This window comes from Tupaia chinensis, unplaced genomic scaffold (genome assembly GCF_000334495.1).
Source record: "Tupaia chinensis unplaced genomic scaffold, TupChi_1.0 Scaffold000478_3, whole genome shotgun sequence".
NCBI lineage: Eukaryota > Metazoa > Chordata > Mammalia > Scandentia > Tupaiidae > Tupaia > Tupaia belangeri.
Window position 1 is genome coordinate 5,359,660 of NW_006159990.1, and position 13,644 is coordinate 5,373,303.

The window sequence follows — 13,644 nt, forward strand, 5'->3', positions numbered from 1 at the left end:
TATAAAATTCCCATTTAATAAAATGTTATTATAAAAAGGGGATCATGTCATTAAAAACGTTCAAATGGAAGATCAACTTTAAACGTATAGTATGGATAAAGAGATGTAAGGAAAAAGACAAAATCCCTGGCCTTATAAAAGAAGACTTTAAAAAATAATGTTCATTATATAAACAAAAATATGTAAGTGTAGAACATTAAATTAGGAACTTGGAAGATTTAAAACTGTGAAAATGGCCACAGAACTTTGCAGCAACTACTATCAATAGGTAGACTTTATTTCCCATCCTTTGATTCTAGGCTGGACTTGTGATTGCTTGATGGATAGAGTATGAGTTCCCAGCACAAGTCTTAGCAAAGCCTGCATTTTCTGCTGCTATCACTTCGAAACCTGCTGTCATGGGAGGAAGTCCAGACTACCTGCAGAATATGAACAACATGCAGACCGGTCATTCATTCTATCTGTGCCAACAGCCTTCTAGCTGCCAGACATCTGTGAGGACCTTGTGAATCGACCAGCCAATTCCTGACTGATCAGATGCTTGAGAGTGCCACAGAACTCAGCCAAGACAGCAAGCATGATTATAAATGAAGTACATGGCTATTGTTTCTATACACTAAAATTGTATAGAAAGTTTGTTATCCAGTAAAAGTGAACTGATATAGAGAATGTTATAGACAATAACTATTAAAATTATCACTGAAATGTATAAAGTATATAACATGTCCATAACTAACCTTCATTTAGCAAAATATATCATTGTGACACATCTTACATCTTAAAAAAAAAAAAAAAACAAAAAAACTTTAGATTATTTTGTTATTTGTTTGATTAATTTTCTATAGGTCAAGTGTGCTCACCAGAGAGAGAGAGAGAACCTCTCAGTTGGAGTGACCATGCTGCAATCCCTTTGCTTCCATTGGGATTTTGTGCATGCATGTGCTCACTCAGCATAATTTCCAAGCCGCCATATCTGGAACTTGAACTGTGTGGTCCTCTGTGTGGAATCCAGCTGATATAACACCATACCACTAGCTGGGCCACATCTTACATCTCATATTTTCAAATCCTGACATAGTTATATTGGTCAATAAATACTTTTTAAGTACCTAATATGTAATAGGAAAATATACTAAAGTGAAATATATTTGATGGAGTTTTGAACTTTTTTAGGAGAAAATTAATCAAATATTAGAATATATAAAAACAGCAAAAGCACCAAAGATTCAGAACTGGCTGCAAAGGCTGAAATCAAGAAAATCAGCTCTGGATGTGGCATGCTGACCTACATTCATTAACAAGAGGGCAAGTTCCTACAAGTCAATGGAAGTCATGTGGCCTACTTACATATCAGCAAGAGGACCATATATTGGATTAATTTCAAGCAATATAAAGGAATTAAGGTCTTAAAAACAATTTTATGAGGAAACGAGGCAAATATGCATTCTGTTTTAAAAAACTGAACAGAAATTACAGAAAAAACTTAAACAGCATAATTTTCAAATGTATAAAATATTACAATTAGGACATTTGAAAGGTGTCCTTCTCTTGATGCTGCAGCTCTAGATATTTTAGAAATGATTATCAAAAAGGCATCAAAATGATAGATTGAGGACATGGACAATGTCATCAAATAGGGCTTGCAGGTATCATTAGATTCCAAAATCACAGAAAATAAACAAAATGTGAGTCTGCACTTTTATACTAAATGGCATAACTTTAAAAAGTAGAACACAAAAGAAACTAAAGTACTAAACATTCTTTTTTCTCCCACCGTCCAAGGATAATACTGCTAAAATTTCAGCATCTCTTCTTATAGTAGTTTTCTTTTTTTTTTGGAGAGGTTTTTCGCTATAGGGCGCATGCGCTCGCCAGACAGACAGAGACAGACAGACAGAAAGCGAGAAATCACTCCCCAGGGGGGATGGTCACGCCGCAATCCCTTCTCCTCCATTCTCTTCTTGGGATCTTGGGCACACACATACATGCACCCGGCGTGAGTTTTAAGCCAACGGGTCTGGGACGCAAACCGCAGTCGACCACGTGGGAGTCCAGCGACATAGCCATTATGTTAATCGCTGGTTCCCCTTATAGTAGTTTTCTATACACATGGACTAGAAACTAATTCTGAAAACCCTTATTTTTTAACATTAAATTGTTATTTTACTAAGATAGCCAACATGCTTAGTAGCTATACTTTAAATTTAGTACATACCATTTCTTTGTGAAAGTAGATTTTCATATAGTTGATGGTAGTGCAAATTAGTACTATCTTTAGAAAGGAAAATTTGGCAATGTATATCAAAATTTTTAAATATGCTCATCATTTAATCTAGATATTCTGGGAATTTATCTTATAAAATCTATGATAAGTACATGCCAAAAGGCATAAGGGACTCATTTTTTTAAATAATGAATTTTTAATAGCATCTATGTCCAATAGCTGGCATTGATAAATATTGTGTGATGCAATTAAGTATTATTCTACCATCACAATAATGTTGTAGAGGAAGTAATGATATTTTCATGTTATGATATATATGAAAAAGTTAAAAAAATAGGCTAACAGTATGATGTTATTTTTAAGGATATTTAGTCATTTAACAAATCTCACATTGTACTAAGCACTGTCTTAAGGAGGTAAATATTTTAACTCATCCTATCAAAATCTTTTAACATTCAGGTGAAGTAAGTACTATAATTTTACCTATTCATTTTTTTAATAATTATTTATTTTATTTATTCAATCATTCATTTTTTTAGTTTGACCAGAGAGAGACAGAGGGTGAGAGTGAGAGAGAGAGGAAGTGAGAAAGCAAGCCACCAGATTCAGGACTTGAACTCTTGTTGGCCATGTGGGAGTGTACAGCACCTTAACCACCATGCCACCTGCTGGTCCCATCTATTCATTTTATTGAGAGATTTTTTTTTCCCTATAAAGTGCATGTGCTTGCTGGAAAGACAGAGACAGAGAGATAGAAAGAAAGAAAACACTCCCACCCTCTACCGAAAGATGGTCATTCCACAATCATTTCTCCTCTATTCTACTCTTGGGATTTAGGGAATACACACACATGTGCCTGGCATTTCTTCATGTCACGGGGTCCAGGGCCTGCTGGCCCTAATTTTCCCTATTCAACTAATAAGCCTACTGAATAATGGACAGATTAAACACTTTCCTAAGGTCATACAACTAATAAAAAGAGACATGCTAACAGCAATACAGAGCTTTTGCGTATTACTTATTAAACATGCTGTGCATAATTTCTGTGTTTATTTGGAAAGGACTGTTTTGTGTATTTTTAAGGTTTATTTGGCTATTTTACTTTTTATTAGTTCACATAGTAAAAGAATAAACCAAGAATTGTTTGGGCACATCAAAAAAAAGAAAAAGAAGAGACATTCAAACCTAGCCATTTAGTTACAGAGCTGTGTGTGTGTATACATACATATTATATATATATATATATTCATATAACATATATATAATATATAATATAAATATATTATACAATATATTATATATACATTTTTTGAGAGATTTTCGCTATAGGGCATGTGCGCTCACCAGACAGAGAGAGACAGAGAGACAGAAAGCAAGAAAACCCCCCCAGGGGGGATGGTCACGCCGCAATCCCTTCTGCTCCATTCTCCTCTCGGGACCTTGGGCATGCATTCACACGCGCCCAGCATGAGTTTAAGCCACCGGGCCTGGGATTCGAACCGTGGTCGACTACATGGGAGTCCAGTGATATAGCCATTATGCTAACTGCTGGTCCCAGTATGTTAACACTTTCTGACCTTGCATTGTAATCTGAGTCAAACTATATGACTATGCTTTATGATCCTGGATACTGTTATTATCTGAAAAATAAGATTTGAAAAGCTGTAGCAGTCATTACTTAAAACAAAAACTTATAATACAGTCAAGTTCTGCTACCCTTCTTAATGGTTTATATTAACTTACATAATATTAGTAAAATATAATAAACTCTATACCTATTTTATTGTAGCCATAGGTGAGAGCATGAAAAGGAAGAGTATAGAGTAGTATTTTGGAGCATAATATGTTGTATATACTAGATATGTTAGTTTTCCATTTAATCTCAAATAACGCTCCTTATAAATCTCTTGGAACTTGATGTTATTACGATGATTTTATAGTGTAAGAAACTGGGATTCGAACAGATTAATTTCTCTGGGTCATATAGCTATACAAACGTTTTGTCTCCAAATTTAATGTTTTAACTTTGTGAGCTTTTCAGTTCAAGCTTTACCATTTTCTCCATTCTGATTGAAAGCTGAGATGTGATCCAGAGTTTTCCAATATGCCTCACTGAAAATAAATTGTTTTCCACTAGAAAATGTTGCCTTTTCACTTCCAAAGAAAAAAGTGCCTGCTATTTTAAACACATGTGTGTTCCCTCTTCTCTCTACTTTAAAACGGGTATAAATTTATTTTGTGGGAAAATGCTGTATTTAACAAGAATGTCTAAGATGCTTTGTGTGATTGTTCCAATATGTTTAATTGAACCAACGAAAGCATTGCTGTGTACTCCTCTTGTTAAAGCAACCCATTTTAGAACAAAAACTGATGTTATTCTTCTTTTCCATTCTGAATCAAAAGGCAGCTCCCTAAAAGCAGCACCGGAAACTCACCAAGAAAAATGAATTAGTTTAGATTGTAGCATGACCTATGCAAACATGCACTGGTAATGAAGTTCTTAAAAATGCTAAGTAGCACATGTTTTCTTCCATCAATTTTTAGATATCATCATATTATGTCTATGAAAGCTTTCTTTGTCAACTTACTGGAGGAAAAAAAAAAAATCCAGAAGCTCGTTGTTAAATCGAAACACAGAAGCCAGACTAGAGTGCATAAATAAATAATAATAATAAAAAAAACACAAAAAACAAACAAACAAAAAAACCATTGTCTGTGAGTCTTACCCACAGTGTAAGGCTGGAAGTTCGTGTCCAGAGACCTCCCAGAATGTGCTGGGAAAGTTTGTCCCTATGATCTGAGTCTGGCTGAAGCTGGAGATGGATCACAGCATCAAAACCCTGTTGGAGTGCTATTTCTCTCTATAGATCTCTTTCTTTCATTTCAAAGAACTAAGTAAATACCTTAAAAATACAGCCTCTGAGGTCAGTTTAACATAGTTCAATATAAAGGACTTATTGATTACTCTCATTTTTTCTTATTCTGATTACTTTGATCTTGTTTAGTTGATAATTTAGGATGATTTTAGAACATACTTTATTTTGTCATGCTGTATATATTAACACTTAGAGAAATAATTTTAAGCCTCAAGAGATGGAGTTGCATGTACATGGACTAAATATGTGTGTTGCATGAACTAAAGGCTAGCTCCCTAGATAATGTAAAGCCAGGATTATGCCCCAAACCGGAACCACAAGTATATCAGGGATAATAGTGATCAGATCAGATATGATGCTTTTCTTCATTAAAAGAGACGTATCTGGGACCAGCAGTTAGTGTAATGGCTACGTTGCTGGGCTCCCATGTAGTCGACCATGGTCCGAGTCCCAGGCCTGGTGGTTTAAACTCACACTGGGCACATGTGCATGTGTGCATGCCCAAGATCCTGAAAGAAGACTGGAAGAGAAGGGATTGTGATGTGGCCAACCCCCTGGAGGGAGATTTCTCACTTTCTGTCTCTGTCTTTCTGGTGAGCACACACGCCCTATAGCAAAAGTCTCTCCAAAATAAATAAATAAATAAATAAGAGAAACATATCTGCCATTTCTATTTATGAAGTCAGTTTTTGAACTGTCAGCAATAGAATACTTGCTTTGCTTTCCAGACATGAGATGTTTGCAATTCAAATACCAAATTTTGCAGTTATGTTTCTAAGGCCTAACTGTCACAACACTATACTAATTTACTGTAATATTCCTCCTAACTAATTAATCTACATACAGGGACATATTTGTTATTAAATTTGTGACTCTGTTGCATTGAAAAGAGAAAGGAGATGGTGATTACTCCACTTGAAATTAAAAGATGAAAGTATAAAATTGAGAATCAATTAAGGAAATAATTCTTAGACTAATTAAGAAACTTGTAAATATGATCTGAAAATAATTTGTATCAAAAACAAACTTGCTTTGGATTTAGAAAAAAATGGTGAATATCTAACTAAATATAACATTATTTAAACTCTGGGGAGCTGAAAAATTTGTCAAATGTTCCTAGCTCTACTCACTTGTGGCCATTTAATGATTTGTGCTGTCTTGCCTTCTTATAGTTGGAAAAGAACATGCAATTAGTTTTGACCAGTGAAGTTTTAGTGTAGCAATCAAACTGGAGCATTTAACTGAATGAATGAGACCATCAAAAGAGTATTTCCATTCTTATGCAAAGAGTAAGAACACATGAGATGGCTACTGTTCTATTGGTCTGATAAATGTGGGACTATCAAGTATGGTATTCTGGTTGACTAGGAAATTAAAGACATAGCGTAAGCCAGAAAATAACATTTGCTCTTTTTTCTGTTTCTAAGAGTGATTTTTGCTATAGTGTCTCTGGAGAGACAGAGAGACGGAAAGTGAGAAATTACCCGCCCCTCCCAGGGGGATGATAACACCACAATGCCTTGTTTTCCATTCTCTTGATATTTGGGGCATGCATAGATATGCACTTGTGTTTTAAGTCATCATGTCCAGTATTTGAACCACAGTCGAGTACATGGGAGTCCAACAACATAACTGTTAGGCCATCTGCCCATCCCAACATTTGTTCTTTTGAAACACTGATTGTGGAGGATGTTTATTATTGCACTATAATTTAGTCTATTCTGATCTACACACAAACAAGTACCTAGAAATGAGATGTTACTGTACAAAAGCCTAAAATATGTGGAATTGGCTTAGAGATCATACTACAGGTGGTAGAAAAACTGATATTGAAAGGAAAAACAATGGAAATTCAATTTGTGTTGTGTTAAGCACTAGGAAAACATTTGGTAGACTGTCTGTGTTACTATGCAAGGCAGATAGTTCAACTAGTGATACATCTGATTACACACTGCATACATATCTGAAATATAGGAGAAGAAATAGGAAAACAGAAGGCAGAAAGCATGTGTCAATTAATGTCTGAAGCATACAAAAATATGTTAGAACTAGAAGTCATAAAGAGGATCAAATGATTTACATTCAGGAAAAGAAAAACAAGGGTTCCAAAATGTATTATTTTTGTACTTTCTAAAAACAATTACTTCTTATACTCACCCAGTAAAAATGCAATGGGCATGGCCATTGAGCAAGAAAAATCTATTAGAACTCAGCTTATGGCAAAGATCAAATAAATGTATTTACTATCACACCCAATATTATACCTCCAAATAAAATACTATAGCACCCAGTAAATCTTTTCAGTTAGAAAAATAGCTCAAGAAAAAAAAAAAAGATTAATTTAGTGAATGCATGGTGAGAAAGCTACCCAGACATTCCAGAAGAATATATTCTTTAATGTCTACGTGGAGTCAGGGAAGTTAATGAAAAGTAAAGGGTCTCTCAGAGGGTAGAACTAAAGTCATGCTGAATAATGAATGTGATCCCTTTCTAAAGAAAAAAAAGGGGCCTAATAATGTATCCGTAGGATGTGCACCTTCATTCATTTATCCAGCTGTACTTCAGAACATGGACCAGTGACTCTTGTGTGTCTCTCATTCTTCTGCTTTACAAACAAATATCAGGGCTATCTGATAATTTTTCACCATTATATACTGGAGTGTTAGTTCCTAGGTTTACAAATTACTACTCACCCTCTTAGTTTATAAATTTTCAGATGAAAATAAACTCCATTTGTGTATGATATAGAGACCACCATGCATCACTTAAAGATTCTGAACTTTGCACTTAATATTGTGACTGAACACAGTGCTTAAGATGTTTCCCTTGAGGAATGAGTGACTATTTACATGTGGTAGTGCAATTTACCATACTATTTAGCAATAAGAAGACTGGATATTCTTAGTAAATATTAATGTTTATCCATAATTTCATTAGTTTCCCTTCTTATAACATGATATTATTGAGTTTCCTGGCTTCTTGACTATTGATAGGCCTATGCAATCAAATCTCTTTAATAGCATAAAGATTTTCTATTATCCTTGGTTGATGATTGCAAAAAGATTATTGAACCAATGAGGAAACTCACATAATACCTGTTCTATTTCATCATAATTGTTTAAGTAGCTAGACACTACTAATACGTGATATATAAAGAGAAAAGAGGCAGAGACAAAGAGAGAGAGAGAGAGAGTAAGAAAAAGAGAGAGAGATAAAAAGCACTTGATTCCTGAAATTCCATTTAGTGTCTGAGAGTAAAGAGAGGGGGCAACGAACTATCATGAAAGGCAATACGCTGAAATATTGACTACACGCAATACTGATTTACAATCCAAAAAATGTAGTCTCATTTTGTGTGTCTGTGCATGTGTGTATGTTTTGTAATTGAGCCTTTTTAGTTTAGTAATTTAAATAAATCAGCAATAAGTCAACTCAAAAGAATTAATGAGCTCAATTGATTCCAGATACAAACAAAAGAAGTCACAGTCTGTTAGAAGAATTTTACACTCAGTCTTTGAGTCTTCTGACAAATTATAATTTATACCAATATTTCACATGCTGAGCAGTGTTGTACATTGTCTGACTGCTCTTGTATTAATCATCACCTCTTTCTGTGGGAGGAAGAGTGCCATAAAAAATACTTAAACCTTTGTCTTCTGATGCCAGGTTCATTGCTCTATCCAAAGAGTTTGCATTTATGAGGAACTGAAAAATATTTATAAAGAAAACTTAATTATATAATTTTATATGGGCCTTTAAAAAAGAGATCCATCAAAACTAGGGGAAAACTAAGTTGAATTTGTATTTCAACTAAGTACTAGTCCACATTATCGACAGGATCATTTTTTTTTATATAGTTTTAAGTTATCATATAGAAAAAAAATATTCGTTCCTTAAAAGAAATGCCTTCTCTTAATATGCTGTAAAGAAGATATTCTATCTGTGCACAGTTCCATGAAATTCATAAGCAAGTTCATCTGTCTTTTCTTTATTTTTTCTTCCACATAGCACATCCCTCCCCCCACCATGCCTGCTTCTCATTAAGCTGTTTGTGTATGTGAACAAAGCATTGTGACGGTTGATAATGAAGGAAACAGAGATGAGCATCATGGTTTATATAATTTGTCAACTATAATGTGAAAATATATTTCTGATTTTAAGTAAAGTTAAACAACTTTTACATGATGAATATTCACTTTCATACGGAAATATCGCAAGGACATCCTTTCAGTAAGCTTTCTAATTTCTCTTCCCCCCTCATCATATTTACAATACCTTCTTTCTTTTCTCTTCTTCTTATTCTATTGCAAAAAGTTTCTATAAATATTTACAGTTGTTGGCACCATTCCTCTTACAAAAATGTTCATGCTTTACTTATATCTAATGAGAGATTTTGAGAAAATGGTTTAATCAATTAGACTTCCCACTGTATTAAAAACCGAGAAAGAATAACTTGGTAAGGGCATATATTCCTTGATATCTGAAAAATCTATTTCATTAATATAAAATGCTTGGACTCAAATTAGCCTACTCTTGTAATTTGGTCCTCTGCCCATTAATGTAAACTCTAGAGAGAGTAATGATTTGCCATATTAAAAATATGAAAAAAAAAGCCATTGGAGTTTAAATTGCAAAACAAAACAGAACAAAAGTGCTAGGTGGTTTCCCCCTTTAATTTTGCTGATAGAACAATTCTTGTACATTATCCCCATGATGGTTTCTCATGCTATTAGGAAACCTAATTAGCTATTTAGGGCTGTATTTCCAAAAAACTGGTTTACTTAATAAAGAAAAGTAAACAATTGACAATGTACATTTTCCATTTGTGGCAATAAACCTGTGGGTTTTATCTTTACAAAGAAAATTTAGCCTTTACTGTTAATAAGAAAATTTATAGAGTGACACTAGAAGAAGATAATAATAAAGATAACTCTTTTTCAGAGAAAAACTTTATTTTACCTTATATATGTGTTTTATAACTTAAAGTTTAGTATAGAAAAATTATTCTAAATGTTGCAGTTAATCATTGTGTCTTACTTTACAATCAGAGAAACTTTGTATTTTTCTAAGCTACTAATTATAAACATTTAGATTCTTTACTTTTATGATCTAGTCTCAATAAACCCTGAATAAATAAACAATTACTGATTGGGGGTGAAAAGTACTCTTCTTGAATAGGTTTTACACATACCAAATAGTTTTCTTATTAGAAACTTGAAAAATACATAATTTAACCCAAAAATAAATTTGCAATGTTGGGGGCACAGTTATAGTGAATTATCACATATACACCCAAATACATCATTACTGTTCTTATGTGTCTAAAACTTTGAAAGAATAAGTCATAAAGGGGCCAACATGAAGGGAAATTAAACTAATGTGATTGTAGTTCTGACACATCTGAACAGTGACTATTACCAAATTTGTGAATTTTTTGTTGAGAAATCTGTACCATAATTAACCCTATGATAGTAAAAGGTCATCTCTGAGATGAACTTAAACCTCTCTGTCTTTCTCTCTCTTGTGGGAGGTATGGTATATATGAGGATATATATAAGACCAGATTTTGGGTGCACAGGTTTTAAGTTACAAACTATGTCAGTGCCAATGAGAAGTGGCATTCCTTGAGAACCTAGTTTGTTTGTTTAATTTTTCATTATTGTGTGTGTTGTGTAGCAGTAATTCACTTATTCTTATTTCTGTATTACTTTCTATTGCAAGAATATACTGTAATTATTATTTGGGGGGGATCTTTTTGCTATAGGGCACGTGCACTTGCCAGAAAGACAAGAGAGACAGAAAGCGAGAAATTCCCTCCCCCCCAGGGGGGCATGGCCACTCCACAATCCCTCTCCTCCATTATCCTCTTGGGATCTTGGGCACAAACACACACATGCCTGGCGTGAGTCTAAGCCACCAGGCCTGGGACTTGAATGGCATGGGAGTCCAGAGACATAGCCATTACGCCAATTGCTGTCCCTATGCTGTATTTTATTATTTATTTTATTTTTGAGAAAAATCATTGTAAAATTTGTTGCTATATGTTATTACTAAATTGATTATATTATGGATTCATGTAAACGTTTTAGGTATATTAGAAGAGAATATGAATGTTATGTTAGGAGGAATGTTCAAATTCTTCCATTTTTTGAGGGGGGGGAGAGGTTTTTGCTATATGGTGTGTGCACTCGACAGACTGAGAGACAGAAAGTGAGAAATCAAGCAACCCAACCCCCCAGGGGAGATACGCATGCTGCATTCCCTTTTCCTCTATTCTCCTCTTGGGATTTTGAGCACACTGGCACATCCACCCAGCGTGAGTTTGATGCCACTGGGTCCAAGACTCAAACTGCAGTGGACTATGTGGGAGTCCAGTGATGTAACCATTACTCTATCTGCTGGTCCCAGGAAGAATGCTCTATATATCCAATAGTCTAGATGATGTTCTCTACCTTACTAGTTATTTTATGTTTATTCTATCAGTTACTAAGAGCAGTTTGCAGAAATCTCCGTCTTGTGAATTTATCTATATGCTTTTATTTTGAACAATTTTTAATTTATCTAAATGAAAACTATATTACTAGGTATATGTTTTTTTGTTTCTTTTCTATTCTTATTTTTTTTTTAAGAGAGAAAGAGATTTTGCTATAGGGCACACACACTCACTGAGAGAGAGAGAGACAGAAAGTTAGAAATCCCCCACTGGGAGGGATGGCCATGCCACAATGCCTTCTCCATTCTCTTCTTGGGATTTTGGGTATGCATGCACACACAACCTGTGTTATTTTTAAACTGCTGGGTCTGGTACTCCAACCATAGCCAACTACATGGGAGTCCAGCAACATATCCATTATGCAATTTGCAGGTCCCAGATGTATGATTTTGTAACTGTATCTTCAAAATGGATTAAACATTTTGTGTTTATTATCTCTAGTAATGCTTATTACTTTAAAGTGCATGCTATTAGATAAATTAGTACAGATACATCAGATTTTATTTTACAAGTATTTTCATAATTATTTGTTATTTATGCTTTTAATCTTGTTAAAGAGCTAGATATAACATATATCTTTTGAAAACAACGTATACATTTTGGTTTATTTGTTTCTGTACAATAGTCTTAGACTTTTATTTAGTTCATTTATATTTAATGCAGTCACCAATATATATAAATTTATATCTAATATCTAAATTATTTGTTTCTTATTCTTTCTATCTCTTTCATGAATTTTTTTTCCGGAGAGGTTTTTTGTTACAGGGCACATGTGCTTGCCAGAAAGAGAGAGACAGACAGACAGAAAGTGAGAAATCACCCCTCAAGGGGGATGGCCACACCATAATCCATTCTCCTCTATTCTCCTCTTGGGATCTTGGGCACACACATACATGTGTCCGGCGTAAATTTAAGCCACTGGATCCGGGACTAGAACCGTGGTCAACTACACAAGAGTCCAGCAACATAACCATTACACCAAGTGCTGGTTTCTTGTTTATGATTCTTTAAAAACTTACCTTTTTAGGCCTGATTCTTTGCAGGAATACACACACACACACACACACACATACATGTATATAATATAAAATTATTTTCTATTCATGCTTTCAATCTTGTTAAAGAGTTAGATATAAAATAGATCTTTTGAAAACAACATATACATTTTGGTTTATATATATATATATATGTGTGTGTGTGTGTGTGTGTGTGTGTGTGTATGTGTGTGTGTGTGTAATTTTTGGTATAGGGTGTGTGTACTTGTTGGAGACTCACAGAGAGACAGAAAGAGGGAAAGGGATAAATCACCACACAGGGAGAATGGGCACACCACAATCCTTCTCCATTCTACTCTCAGGATTTGGGGCATGCACACTCACACACCGGGCATTAGTTTCAAGCTTGGGTTCAGAACTTGAACCACAGTCAACCATGTAGGAGTCCAGTGCCTTAACGACTTTGCCATATTTCAGGCCAACTGGGCCAGGCATTTAAGATGTATTTACCATGTGTGTTATATCTTATCCTGAACAACACATTACCTCCGTACTACAGAACAAGTCCATGAATTTTCAATTTTATGTCAATATTTCCTTCTTTCAATACTTTAAAGATATCACTCATTGTTTTGTAGCTCTATTATCTACTAAAAAGCTGACTTTGAGTATTATTCTTGGTCCTTTCAAATAATGCATCTTTCCTCAAATCTACAAGTGTTTTAAGATTTTCTTTTTCTTTTTTCATTTTCAATGTACTTAATTTTGTTTTCACACTAGGTTTTGCTTGTACTTCTTAAGCCTGTGACTTGAAACATTTCAACAATTTTGAAAATTTTGCAGCCATTGTCTTCTCATTTTAATTCTCTTCCATTATTTCTTTTCTTACTTTGTAAATTTAGAGTTACACACATTAGGCCTTTCACACTCTTCTCTCTATATCCTTTTTTTCTTCTTTCTGTGATTCGATCAGTGTATTTTACTTTTTTTTTGAGAAGTTTCTTTTTTTTTTTTTTTTTTTTTTAAAGGTTTGCGGGTTTTTTAAAAAAATATAGA